The sequence below is a fragment of the Pleurodeles waltl genome, chromosome 12 (assembly GCF_031143425.1).
Source record: "Pleurodeles waltl isolate 20211129_DDA chromosome 12, aPleWal1.hap1.20221129, whole genome shotgun sequence".
NCBI classification, from domain to species: Eukaryota; Metazoa; Chordata; class Amphibia; order Caudata; family Salamandridae; genus Pleurodeles; species Pleurodeles waltl.
The window spans coordinates 371,610,840-371,626,442 of NC_090451.1; the positions used below are offsets into that span (position 1 = coordinate 371,610,840).

Below are 15,603 nucleotides of genomic sequence, written 5' to 3' on the forward strand. Positions count from 1 at the left end.
TCTCTCTCCAAATCTGTGGTGTATTGAGGGGAAGGGTGTCAGGGGTGCCTTATGTATCCCTGGAAAGAGCCCAGAGGGGACAAAGTGGTCACTAGCCAATGGGCAAGTAGGCCCCTGTTTTGCTTAAGTTCAAACTAAGAGGTAACAAAGCCAAAGAATGTAGCACTCTTAGGGCTATATTTATACTTTTGACGCAAAACTGAGCCAATGCAGTTTTGCGTAAAAAAGTTTAACGCCAGCTAACGCCATTTCTTTGCTCAACCCGGGCATCAAATTTATACTCTGATGCTCTGTGGCGCAAACCACGGGTTAGAGTAAATTTTTTTACTCAACCCATTGCGCCATGTCATAAAGAAAAACAACTTTAACACGACGAAAATGAATTTAATCCGGTTTATAACATAGCAAACCGGATACGCAACTTTTTTCCCCACAATAGCATCAAAAAGCGGCACAAAGACAGCAAAATGTGCTAAGGAGCCCCAAAATGGATCCCAGAAGCCATGAGAGACCCCAGGAAGACTCCAACTGACCAGGAACCAGCCAGGAGCACCCAGACAAGACTCAGGAGAGGGAGAAGAAGAAAAGAAAGTGTCAGTTCAGTGCAGAGGAGCATGAAATACTGGTTAAAGAGGTGAAGAAACACCAGCATCAACTTTTTGTCACCTCAAATTTGCCAAAAGGGAGGAGAGAGGCAATTTGGCAACAAATTGTCGACAAGATAAAGAGTGTGGCAGAAGTAAGGAGAACAGTCACTGAGTGCAAGAAACGCTGGCATGACTGCAAGTGCAGGACCAAGGAAAAAATGGCAAGGAACAGGAAGGCAGCACTGCAGACTGGAGGTGGGAGTCCAGCACCACAGGAGGCCCTAGACCAGATGGAGGAGATGGTGGCAGCCGTCATCCCAGAGGAGATCGTCACAGGGATTCAAGGACAGGACAGTGCAGACTACCAGAAAACCACACAGATGCAGGGTAAGTTGCATGGGGGACAAAAATGCCTAAATGTTAACTGTAAGCGGGGGGGACATACCTACTACACAATGCATGTCAGCCATGATAATCAGGTAGTGCACAGCACGGGTGCATGGGCTGTGCAGGGAAAACCAGGTGCACAGCACAACACTACACCAACAACCTTTTCATGGGGGTACTTTGCCATGCCATGGCTGTTGGAAAGGCAAAGGCAGTCCAGGAGTGTAGGGTACAATGTAAAACTGGCCTGCTGCCACACAACAGCTAGTATTGTCGCTACATGAACTAGGGATAAATTACCAGTCTCAGGCCATATCCGCAAGTGGTATTTTCAATTGACAACAGTTGCCACTACCACCTGTGCTGTGTGTGCAGGTCAAGTAGCTAATGGCAGTTACGTGCCCATTGATCAAACACACCCAAACTAGAAGGTTCAGGATGATAAGGTTATCAATCCCCTGTAATTCCTAACAAAGTGCAAATCCTGTCAAATGCTCATGTCTATAGGTGCAATAAACATCAGGTATTGTTACTTACATTATGAAGTACACAGCCGTAATGTCATACCGATGCTGCACATTTCAGGGTCTACGCTGTGCCTGTGTTACAATAACTGCAATGCCACATTGCAACATCCCAACTGTCATACTGCTAAGACAACAGCAATGAAGGGGAGGACATATGTGTCTAGCTAGTTAAACACACCCACACAGTCATAAGAGGAAATGGGATACTGCCAGGACCATCACTGCAATCTAATGTAGCACACATTCCCCAACATCATCGTTACACACTACCAATGCTGACACCTGTATCGTGCCATGCCAATGCTATACATACTATATGCTAGGTCCCAGCAACATATAGGTGGATATGAAATATCTGAGATTTGGTCAGTTCCAGATTGTTAATTGTGGTGCAAGTGCCATCAGAACACCCACAGCCAGTGCTAGGCCACACCATACTAATGGAAGTACACGGAGGGTTGAGTAGGACAATAAGGTGGCAACATACAATTTGGATAGAACCTACACCTAGAGGATGTGACTCAGACAAGTCCCCAAACTGCCCACACTACATGTGACATGCAGGTATGGCATAGGCCTGGGACAATGCTAATCTTAATGACAGGATCAATGAACAGGAACCAAGATTACAATATTCCACTAATAGGAAGTCAGTAACGTCACATTACAAATGCCACAACACAGACACACTAAGGGGGTGATTCTGAATCTGGCGGGTGGCAGAGGCCGCCCGTCAGACTTCCCCCTCCAAAATACCGCTCCGCAGTCGAAAGACCGCTGAGGGTATTTTGGGTTTTGCACTGGGCTGGCGGGCGACCGCCAAAAGGCCGCCCGCCAGCCCAGTGCAAAACACCCTTCCCACGAGGACGCCGGCTCAGAATTGAGCCGGCGGAGTGGGAAGGTGCGACAGGTGCAGTGGCACCCGTCGCGTATTTCAGAGTCTGCAAAGCAGACACTGAAATACAAAGTGGGGCCCTCTCACAGGGGCCCCTGCAGTGCCCATGCCATTGGCATGGGCACTGCAGGGGCCCCCAGGGGCCCCACGACACCCCATACCGCCATCCTGTTCCTGGCGGGCGAACCGCCAGGAACAGGATGGCGGTATGGGGTGTCAGAATCCTCCATGGCGGCGCAGCGAGCTGCGCCGCCATGGAGGATTCATTTGGGCAGCGGAAAACCAGCGGGAGACCGCCGGTTTTCCGCATCTGACCGCGGCCAAACCGCTGCGGTCAGAATGCCCTGCGGGGCACCGCCAGCCTGTTGGCGGTGCTCCCACCAACCCTGGCCCCGGTGGTCCATGACCGCCGGGGTCAGAATGACCCCCTAATTGTACAATATCTCATTGCAGAGGACAATGGCTCTCCTGGGGATTTGACTGTCCTGGACTTCCCTGATGACATGGATGACGAGCTGACAAACATTAGCCAGCAGACCATGCAAGATGTCCTTGGATCCCTCCAGACCCCGCCTTCAGTTCCAAGGAGGAGCACAGAAGTAGCAGCCATCACAGAGGATCCACCCACCACCCCAATAGTACGACCTGCCAGCTCCAACCCAGCTGAGGACTCTGAGGACACTGGTACCACCTTTGAGAAGAAAGTAGTGGGAGTACAGCGGGAGCTGGCCAAGGAGGTGTGGGTGGGGATGCAAAATATGGCAGCCAGCCTTTCAGGTGATGCGCATGTGCATGATGTCATCTGCAGAACAGGCAGTAGCCAGGCAAGCGCTACCGTCCATCCTGCAAGGACTACAACAATGTATAAGAGAATTCACCACAGTAGTAAGGGAGTTGCCACAACAGCTGGCATCCCAAACCTTTCACTGCGTGCACAAATGCAATTATGACCCCCTCAGGGCCAACCTGGCTGCCCACCACGGTGATGTAGCTGTTATACTCAAGAACCAGCAGCTCCACCTTGCTACAGTAATGCCCTTAATAGCCCCACAGTTGGCAGCTACCGGGAATTCTGACTCCACTTTTTCAGAAACTGAAGTGTGTGTTGCCCCCTCAAACCCACCACCACCCAGGGCAGAGGAGACAACAAACACATCAGAAGATGAAGACGTGGAACAGATCACCTTCACTCATAGGAGTACCCGGTAGCACAAGTCCATGCCACATGGGCACTGATTTCCTAGGTCCTGTGCTTGTTAACATGCCAGTCTTGCTACAGTTGGTCACATGCACTGTTCTCCAGCACACTGTTTACCTTGACACTATGCTCTGTGATTGTCTCTCACTACCTCATTGGCAATTCATGTTCCTCTGCACTGTATGACACGTCACCCCAGCATGTCCAATGACATGTCCCATTGCACTTGTGTGGCATCACAATAGAAGGTGTCACACTAATGGACTCACAATCCTGGACTATGTAATTATTGCACTACAGCACTTTAATATAAATAGCACTTACACAACCACTTTGTCTCTGTTTAATGTGACACATCAACTGTGTAGGAGATTAGTGATGTAAGTTACATGTCATTGGCTATAGAATGTCAATACAACAGCGTTGAAAGATTGTGGGCTGATAACTATGCACTGGGGTTTGGATTGTATCACTGTCTGCGCTTCCTGAGGCTTATTTCTGAAGTGAAACGAAAACAAACAGTATAATGCTTTGTAGGACAGAAAAAGTCAGCTTTAAGGCATGTATAAGCTGAAACCCAATGTGGATAACATTCCCTTCAAGACAATCTTTATGTATGTGACATCTGACTATAAACTTTCATCACACATACACACCAAACAGCAGGAATTGATGTGTACAAGTGTAAGGACAAATATGTAACCTGGGAGTATAATGTAAGAAATGATAGATGTGATTTATGTATACAATACTACATAAGATTATAACATCACTCAGCTTATCAGGGTTCACATGAACATCAGGCTACAAGCAGACGTACCACAGTGCCCAAGATTCCAAATCAGGACTCAAACGATGACAGATTTAAAAACACATCCGAACTTCACAACACATTGGGAACCATAGTAATCTTGAGTGGTGGGTGCAATGGATGGCAGATGCATAGAGAAGTAGCTTTGGTGTAGCTGCCAGTGTGACAGTACATTAGGAATTGGTAATAACCATGTCAATGATGGAATTCTGATGCAGGATGGAACAAAAATGCAAATACTAAATTGACACTGTTTACCCATGCCAAGGCCCTGATCCCCAAGCATATGACACATACTGTAAAGGAAAACCTAAAACTTTATTTCACAGTAATAAACAATATTTAAACTAGGGGAAACACATAAACTAACCTAACCTATCCTAACTACACATTACCCACAACTGGTCCTAACTGCCCTAACCTAAACTTACCTATCACATTTAACTAAACACTCTAAACATCAACCCCCCACCACCCTTATATGATGGGACACATGTAGGACAATATATACTAACCTAAACACATGCTAACTTATCCTAAACAAATATATATATATATATATTCTTTTGATTAATATTTTTTTTTACAACAATTATTTTTTTATTTTACATAAATCCCAACATCATCCCCCACCCACCTACCCACAATTTTTTTAAATAATATAATCCCCCCACCCCTCAACCCACTTATACTAACCAAACTAACATCCTACTCTAACCTCACACTAAGCCCCCTAAACCCACTAAAGATAAGAATGAGGAAAGAGGAGGGAGGGGAGGGAACCATGGGTGAGGATCCAAAAGTCACAAATTTGCCCTCTGCAGGTTCTTCTTAATACCCTGCAGTCTCCTGCTATTGTGGGGCACCTCCTGCTGCAGCCTGTCCATCCTGCGCAACATCCGTTGCATGTCACGTCTCATGTTCTGAAATTCAACATTGTCTATCACAGCAGCTGGGGTTGTCTGTGTTCCACTTATTGATCCTATTGCTGGTGCCAGTGCTGTGCTTGGAGGGGGAGGTGCAAGAGCTGCTGCATGTGGGCCTGGAGCAGATGAGATTGAGGGACCTGCAACAGTGGCTGTCATCCTTTGGGTGACTGTGGTCTGAGCTGTAGTAGTGGTGGTGGATGTTGTGGTGGCTGTTGTGGGCAAGGCTGGCCCCCCTTGGGCAAGTGCCCTCCAGACCCCTGTGGCTCTCTCATGGCGATACTGGTGTGCCATATTGTGGAACCCAGACTCCACATCTAGTATGCATTGCCCACCTCAGGAATTCCCTGATCTCATAGGCATTCATGTTGGCAGCTTTAAAAATAGAGAAAGCCAAACATTAGTGACATCATTATGTGATACATCCACAGATGATATTGTAACACTTCCTCAAAAATAGCTGAAACAGTCCAAATCACCGTACAGATCATAGAATGTTTCTGAGGAATGACAGGCCTACGCAGCCTACACATCTACTATCTGACAGCACAGCAATGCACAAAAAGGTGTGTACCTACTTAAATGATCTGTGCATCATTGTACTGCTATTAATCACATAACAAATGCTGCAAGTACTCCACATGTGTCAGGCCAACTAATGACTATCTTCTGGAAGCCAATCAAGGCCCACAATACCTGTGATTTGTAAATGGAATTGCCTGTATGGTATTTAGTTGCTAATCATGAGGGGGCATCCTAGGTTGGAACAAATGAATGTTTGAATTACATGTCTGTCTTCTACACTTGTATCCTCACACCTAGGTACACATATCTCCTATCCCTAACCCTGTGCCTCGGAGGAGAGATGGACATGCAACACATCCTTTCAAACATCAAGGACAGCCAGGAAGCTTTGGACAGCTGTCCATGGGTTTAGTCAGTCCACCATAGGTAAGGAGGGCTGCCGACTAGGATTGACTCAAACATTGGACAATCACATCCACATTTAAGTTTCTAACTGCGGACAACTGTCAACATCATTAGATCTCACTGATACCTTTCCAAAAACAAGCATAGATGCAAGCACCCATGTGGGCTTGAGCTGCATGCACACCTATGACATTTCACTCAAGTGCCACATAAACGGAGCACAACATGTGGAGCTAGATGCTGCTAGGAAGTCAAACATACAGTCCTACATGTTCATTAGTTAACAGGGATGCTCAAGTTTGTGTTAATACTTCAGAATCACTGGTCTGTGTGAATCAGGGTATGCCTTGCTGACTAAATCATGAAATTGGCCACCTCCAAATTAATCATTGGCATACATGTAGCAAAAAATCACCCTGTTCATCTGCCCATGCCTATAGCGCAGCACTCAACTCCCGATAAAAGACTCTCTACCACAGAATGTACAGCTCAAACATGGAACCAAATGTCAACCTCCAGTCAAGTCACATATCAGATCATGTGCCAGCACATCATACTGTGTGAGTCCAACACACAGAAGTCAATCACACAACAGCTACAAACACAACACAGGGCAAACATATCAACACTTACTGGATACATCTGGGTCCGCAAATCGAGCCACTTCACCAATTGTGTAGGGGGCTGGTCCACCTGTAAAACATGGAAGGGTGAAATGTGCTCAATGTCTGCTCCCTGTACAAAACCTGGATAAACAAATTACTGCATGTGACATTTAATATGATAGATCAGCACATCAGGCATGTAGACACCCCAACAGACATATTACTGCAAACATGCATTGACACTGTCACTCCAGTGAGTGTTAGACACACATATGCACACATGCACTGGCCCTAACAATGATGTGGTGCCAAACATGATTACTCAATTTAGTGCAGAATTCATTCTAGAGGGTACTCCATTTCATCATTTTTTATTATGAGAGACATGCAAAGCCACATTCTTTGTGCACTGTAGTACCAGTGACTCAGGTATTGTGGCTTGTGCATCAAAGGCACAATGAGTTACTGTGTGATGCTCATGTGGGTTGAGTTTAGTTCTGGAATTATTGTGCTTTCAATGGTCCATTATATGTGTGCCTGTGTTGTATGTAGGTGCATGAGCACAGGTGTAGTCATTGCACCTGAAATGTTTTATTCTGGGCCCTGTGTACCTATATCAGGTATTGTATATCACAGTTTGCCACATTCATTAGCTTACATTTGCCAAGTTGGGTGATCTGTGGTTATACAAGCGGACTGACTCTGTCCCCTAATTGAAACATGGTTTAGCAAATGTCCTACGTCTGCAATCTTTATGATGTAGGTCTCTATTTGTAAGCACCTTGGGAATGGTGGCACTCACAGGAATGCTGGCCTGCTGATCTTAGCATACAACCATGTCTGTGATAGCCTTCATACTGAGAAGGTAACTATTGTGCATATGCTGCACTAGATCAGCAGGGGCGTACCAAACGTAAAGTAGCAAACTATTTTGTGACTTTAAATGTATGATGGAAGCAGTCAGTGGTCCCTTGCACAACATCATGCAAATACAGATTTTCTGACCATGCATTCACAAAGTTCAGGGATCCCATGACGACCCATTGACTTTAGAAAATTGTTTGGCTATAAAGTGACACAGATGGCAAGTGCACCAGATCTGTACCAGCAATTGTTCCCAAGGCAAAATCGTTGTTGGGCCATGCTACTCAATGATAGGAATTCTACACCTACTCCTAAAAGCCACAAGAGGAACCTGTGTACTGCTACTGCAATCTGGTAGAATCCTGGCACAAATATGTTTGGCTATGTGAAAGATTATCTGTCCAGACGTAAACACACAGAAACAATGAACTTAGGGCCAGATGTTATTGTTTTTTTTTTTATGTGGCGCATTTGCTTCACTTGTTTACGCTACAGCTATGGAAAGTAGCGCAAACAAATAGATATTATCATGTGTGCAATACATTGGCATCCATAATTAATTTAAATGCTGCACAAACCAAGTCGAAATATTAGCCTAAGACACTAACAGAGGTTAGGAAGATATTTGTACGTAGGGTCATGGATACTGTGCATACATGTATTAAAAGATTTGGGAACGAATACGGTTACATGCATTAGCATGTGAAATACATCTCTTTCCTGGTACACTCACAGGCCATAAATAATACTTTTGTTTGTGCAGAATTACCATCATCTATTGACTTAAAAGCAGCACTTATTAACAAGATAAAGTTGTCTTATGTAAGTTTGTTCAGCTTTTGCGTCAACAAATGACAGTAATGCATAGCAAAAATAGTATTCATCAGGGCCACAGTGTGTTCAACTTGCATTCCACATGTCCACAAACATTGCATGCAGCATGTCACAAAATCTGCAACTTTCACTACAGAACATTTAACTCTGCACATTAGTCTAATTTGTACTCGCCAACAGGGCCACCAATCACCACACCCAGGTGGCCCAGCAGGTCTCTGGCCACCAGGTCGGCCCTACGATGTTTCAGTTAGTGGTTGTTGCGCTGGATGTTGAACAGTCTTTTTTAAGAGGAACAGCACCTTTGACCACCTGAGCCTCCTAGCCTTGGTGTGATACCCCTGTATCACCCTGCCACCAACCTCCAACATCAGGGGGAGGAAGTAGCACACCAGCCAAATAAAAGCCCCCAGCTCCTCCTCACCCGTTCTCCCCAGATGTGGCCTTCCCAACATATCAGAAATAACAGGGATAGGAAAGGATAAAGAGGGAAATACAGGGAAAGGAGGTATGGAAAGGAAACTTAAAGAACCCACAAACAGCCCAACAATACCCCAACAAACAATACCCACTAACACACTCCCAACAGTACAAAGACAAATCTAACTCTCGAAAAATGACAAAAACACACTTATACTGGTTTACACAGACACTTACAAAAACAACAGATGACAATGGAAATGACACACAGGAGACAAAAGCACAATATTGACAGACACAACTCTATACACAGCCACACAGTCTAGAAGAATCACAGACTGCAAAGTGAAAGTGAAAGTACACCCACTGTACCATTTCTGTAAACAGGATATCCTATTACATCACTTCCTGTCTCAAATGCAGTGCGTTTTTATTCTGATGCATGAAATTTAATGACGCTTACGGACTTTGCATCAATATTTTTTGATGCGTATGCTTAAAAATTCCCCCCGCATTCAAGGATCAATATTTTTTTAATGGATAACCGATTTCATGGGGTACAGTGTTGGAATTAGCGCTAGGGACCAATCGATGTATAATGGGTGTGAGCGCCATTTATTATCGCACATGCGTCATATTTTGATGCATATGCATCTTGTTTGACACATTTGCATCAAAATAACTGTCTATAACTGTGTTTGTGTCATCTTTTCTTTCTTAACATACATGAAGTCTATCACTATGCAAAGAGAGGATGTTATGACCTGCTGTGTGTGTTCTAGTGTTTGGGCACATGTGGCAGACCACACTACTGTGGACCATACTATTCAGGTTGTTGTGCCGGATTAGCACTCTTAACTGACGCAACAGCAACACAAACTTTTGAAATAAAATTGGTATTTCCTAGTTTGAGCAGGTTTTGTATCAATAGAGGATAGCAAGGCTACGCAACTTAAAAAATTCACTCATGGCCTGTGTCTTTATGTCTGAGAATTGCCTATTTCAATTGTTGTTGTGCCTCTGTGTTAAAGTCACAAGAAGTGTTTTGCATAATGTGCTTGTATTAATGTGTTATAATTGTGGATAACCATCAGATGCCATTCATTGAGGTACATCAGTCATGATATGTGTTTGTTAAATCTGTTGCGTCTTATGCTGTGTGAACTTCCCTGACTTTGGGGACAAAACATCTCCCATGACAAACTATACACAGGATAGATAGAGGACGGTCGATAATGGCAATGTCAGATATGTAACCCATCACATGTAATGATATGTTGGATACCACTTCATGGTCACTTGTGTGTATACTACCCATGAGTCAGGCATTTGAACATGCTAGGTATGTACATTGTTTGTGACACAGAGTCCCAAATCCAATCCAAAAATATTTTGGTACACCACAGTTTGACTGTGTAATATGTAAGTAATTAGTAATAGGTAACAGGCAGCTTTCATCACATCATGTGTACACAGGGTGGTCTTGAAAATTCCCACTGCAACAGGGAACATCGGTGCCTCTGTGCTAATTAATCTGTCAGCTAGTCACCACGCAAGCACCATCAAAAGGTGGCGGCAGAAGTGATTCAGTGTGTGGACCGTCAGGGCACAAACATGTTTTGTCCTCACATACACATTGGCAAGCCTTGTTTGTTGTGCTGGAGACACCATACGGAATCCATGCATACAGCCATAGCACACTGTCACTGTTTGGCAAACATAATTGCAGGCAGCACCAGACAAGGGATGGGGGCTGGATTAGGCCATTTGAATACACGTCTCAAAACTGATTACGATGAGTAACATGAATAAAATATACTATCTATTTGAGGATTAATTGAAGACCTACCACACACAATAATCCATGAGGCAAGAGAGGGCATGGAAAGAAGCTATGAGACAAATGTAGCCACAGGGAACCTCTATGTTGAATGCAAAGCCTGGAACGAGTCTGCCTACCAGGATGCTGGCTCTGTCAGGAACAAACATGAACAAGGCAAATACACAGTGAGCAGACTCAGACTGGGACAAGCAGGAACAACACTGTGGGAACTAAAAACAGTTTGTGCTGTGGTCTGCAACGTTACACAATCCCCCAAGGGCTCTGGCACACAAGTGATTTGTGTGCCAAGCCACAAAAAGGAAATTCTGAAACTGGCAGCTTCTAAACAGTTCCAGGTGGCAGCAAGGGCAGGACAGGTTCAAATGGCTGGTCTGCATGGTTGTGCTCGCAGGTGTGTGCAGCTTCAGTCTCTCACAAGTCATGGAGTTGAGACTCAAGTTCAAAGGGCCAAGTGGACCTTTCACATGGGAAGCAATGGACAGCGAATACAGGTCTTACCGACTACCAGACAGTGCATTATTTGACCTGAAGTCCATGCAGACTGATGCACCATGACTTTGGCATGCCATCCTGAAGTGGGAAGCACACAGGAGTCAGAATGGGAGTCTGTGTGTGTGTAGCTGAGTAATCTCAGGATACAGATAGTCCATTTACAGGGCCCTCTAGAGAAGGGTGGGGAGAGACTTAAAACATGGCAGTGGCAGGACTTATTACCTGGGATGGACTGCGCAGGGCATGTTTTGTGAGCAATGCTTGTCATACTTGGGGCAGTCGTGCTATCCATTTTCAGCTTAGATGGACTTCTTGTCACACATGCTCCTTGCAGAGATAGCTGATGTCACACTTACTGCTGTCAAGGGTTTGGTCATACATTTCTGTTACCAATGCAATAACACATCCACTGCCTTATGCATGAGACACTTTTTTCATTATGATTGATGGTGTCTTAGTTGTGTGTCATGTGCTGCAATGGACCATGTTGGCAACATGGATGTGTCTCATGGCTGTGGTCCTCTGATATTGCCCTTCACATGTGAAATATACAGGATCTATGTCATTTACACTGTGTGTGATGTTGGCTGTACATTCATACCCATCAAATGTGATGTGGATTTTCCAGTATCCTAATCTGTATTTCTGCAATGATCCATGAATCTAAACTCTGATTATGATTCCTAGGGATCATGTGATGCATACAATATTACCCAGAGCATGATTGAGTGATGAAGGTAGGTGTTTAATGACATATGATAACAAAGTGGAGATGGTGACTATAGTTAGAAGAAGTTTTGTTCGATGTGTTGTCTGTGACACAATCCTGCAGCAGTGTTTGGATGTTCACCCTCATTTTCACGGACAGCATCCTCCTCTTCCTCCTCTTCAGGCATTTGTGGGTCTGGTTCGTAGAGGGAAATGTTCCTCCTTACACAAATGTTGTGCAGGATGGCACAGGTCAAAATCATCTTGCAGACCATTTCAGGTGCAAATAGGAGGCTGCCTCCGGTGATGTAGAGGCACATGAATCTGGACTTTAGGATGCCAAAAGTCCTCTCAACTATGGTGCATGTCCTACGATGTGCCTCAATATAGGCATGCTCTGCTGCTGTGCTTGGGTTGGCAAATGGGGTCATGATCCATGGCTGGATCCCGTAACCCTGATCAGCTGAAAGAGAAAATGAGGGTAAATAGTTGGTTGTTGGTTGCACCTTGATTATCACTTTGCATGGCAGTTGTTATCTTGTGTCGTCTGTGACTCATCTGTGTTTGTGGCATTGTGTGGGATCCTAGGCTTTTAAGGTGTTCTTTCTGTATTGGGTTGTTTAACTATCAAAACTAGGGTTTGGCTGATTGACCTGATATCAGCTGTATATTTCTAGAATTCCAGTTCATTGTGTATCTCCCATGCATTATGTCATGTGAAAGAAGTGTCCATGTGCCTTCACTGGAGGTGACATGATACTTCCACACACACAATCGATTCCACTATGGTGGTAACATGGTTGCACTATATGGGCTGAACATCCCATCCAATTAGACATATGTAATTGCATGTGAAATGCAACAGCGAGGCCCTATGATTTGGCTAGGTGACAATGTACAACACATCTCCATAAGTTGGCAGCACTGAAGTGTTCACAATTGACAATGCACAATTATCCCATGTGTGATAAGTTCTATGCAAACCTATGTTTGTGCCCTCACTGAGTTGGCTCATGTGCAAACATGTACCTACACTACTGAACCTGCTCTAGGTAAGTTGGCTAACTTGGTTGTGACGGTGAAGGTTTTAGTGTCACAAGGTCCATGTGCCTGTACATCTGTTATGTATATGTGTAATTGTCTCAATCCATATGTGTAGCAGTATGCACTTTGCATTAGTGTCACATCCACATGTTTTCATAGCACAGTCCACTTCCTTATTACTAGCGGGCAATGTCACCCCAGGAGTGATGTGATATGTTGATACTCAATGATTCCATGTCATCTTCATTAGAGTCAGCATCATCATGCTATGTGTCTCATGGTGTTTGACCTGCAGCGAAACACATTATACTCCCCTTACACAGTGCGTATTGCTTGGAAGGGTGTGTGATTGAGTGTTATTGATGTGATATTGGAAGATTCATCTTCCAAGTTGTACTGCCAGTTAAGGCCCTGTCATTGTCACTGTGTTGTTTTAAATTGGTCCTGTGTGGCCCTGGAGTGGCATCTGTTGTTATTTGCATCTGTCATTTGTCCATAGGTGTGTATCCCTTTGGCTCAGGATATCAAACATGACTACCAGTGTCACTACATCAGTGTCTTCTCGGCCACGTGTCAATGTAGTGGTGTATGTGTTGTGTGTCCTGCAGGGTTGCTGTGCTGTGTGTATATTACTAGGTTTCTGTACTTACCAACAAGTAGGCCATTGCCATATCGTCCATCCTGTGTTGATTGATGGTACTGTGGCCGAAGATGAATGAATCATATACACTCCCAGGATACTTTGCCACAATGTTGGTGATCAACCCACGGTGATCTACAATGGCATGCACATTGATGTAGGGTGTGTGCTTCCTGTTGCGGTATAGATGCTCCATTGCAGCAGGTGGCACAATCCGTACATGTGTGCAGTCAATGGCACCATGCACATGCGTGAAGCCATTGATTTGATTGAAGCCCTGTTTGGTTTCCTGCTGCTTCTGCTGTGTGTTGGGGAAGCTGATGTGGAGGGGTGTGAGAGAGATGATGGCATCCAGTACTTTGGGAAGGAAGGCAGAGAATGAGGGCTGTGAAAACCCGGCAACCAGGGCACCATTGGTTTGAAAAGAGCCACTTGCCAACATGTGCAGGACAGCTAGCAGCTTGGTCTCCGGTGGAATGATGTGCGGTGTATGCAAGTTGGGAGCCAACTCTGGCTCAATGTGGCGCAGCAGCTGCTGTATGGCTTGCCAGTTTAGTCTGTACCTCTGGATAATGTAATGTTCCCTGAAGCCCTGAAGGGTTGTCTTGGTCCTGAATATCCTCTCCTGTCTTCGGCGTTGCCTTTGTTGCTCCTGTGCTCTGCGTCTTTGTGCATGCTGGATGGATAGCACCTCCATGTCTTCCTTTTTGAGTTCTGATGTTGCTTCTGTGGGTTTTCCTTAAGTACTAGTGTGTTTGCCCCATTTTACCGCCTGCCCTGACCCAGGCGTTAAACTTTGGCTCAAATCAGGATTTGCACCATTTTCCGGCTCCGCCTCCAAGCCGTGCGCCATTTTTGCGTGGTTGGATAAATATGGCGCACAGGTATTTAAGTCATTTTTTGGACGGGAACGCCTACCTTGCATCTCATTAACGCAAGGTGGTTTCACGCATCCAGAAAATGTCGCACACTGGGATATTTGGACGTTAGATGGGTCTAGCGTCAAAGTAGAAATATGGTGTTAGCTGTACGCCACATTTGCATAAAAAAATGACGCAAATCCGGCACAAACAGAGTATAAATATGGGCCTTCATCTGAGTAATGAATTTATTAAGGCATTTTCAGGATCTCATATGAAAGCACACAAAAATATGAACATGAGCATTTAACTAGAATGTAGTAAAACATGTGCAGATACCAAAATAATCACAGAGTTAAATAATGTCAGGCATAAAATTGCAATGACAATGAATGTGTACACAGTGAATATATATATATATATATATATATATATACATATATATAGATACGTGTATATATGTAAATATATATGTATATGTATGTATATATACATATCTATACATAGATATATATATATATGCATCAATATGTATATATATACATATATCTATGTATTATTATATATATATATATATATATATATATATATATATATATATATATATATATATATATATATATATACACACAAAAGTATGTGCACAGCGAACTAGATAATTAAGAATAAAAATGCATCACCAATGGGGTTGACTTCTTCATCCTTGCCAACATGAAGCCGAGGAGCCCTGGACGGCTGACGAGGAGCCCTGGACTGCTGAGGCACTAGGAGATTCTTCCAACCTGAGAACTTTAACCTGAACTGTGCGTCCACGTTAAGGAGAACTCCTTCAAACTTATTGCCAAGCCTCCCCAACTTATCTACCTTAAACAAACCCAAGAGAAAGGTACTGGCAACCTCCCCCTTCCTTCTCGTAAGTTATCAAATTCAAGTGCTGGCTGTGCTCGATCTGTGTCGAAAACACGCAAAGGAATGGGCCCTGCCCCAATGCGCATTCCCAAGACAGAGAAGCTGTACTTTTCCTTGATGGAA

At 44.4% G+C, this 15,603-nt stretch overlaps 1 long non-coding RNA gene across 1 annotated transcript in view; it reads right to left on the reverse strand.

The window, feature by feature from the left end:
• Nucleotides 1-5,366: 5,366 nt before the first annotated feature.
• The window catches only part of LOC138266975 (uncharacterized), a 37,093-nt gene continuing 26,856 nt past the window's right edge, over nucleotides 5,367-15,603 (reverse strand). Inside the window, exons 2-3 of the long non-coding RNA XR_011199764.1 lie at nucleotides 6,895-6,954; nucleotides 5,367-5,706 (exon numbers count right to left, since the gene is read on the reverse strand). This is a non-coding gene — a long non-coding RNA (uncharacterized lncRNA). The remainder of the gene's footprint in view (nucleotides 5,707-6,894; nucleotides 6,955-15,603) is intronic.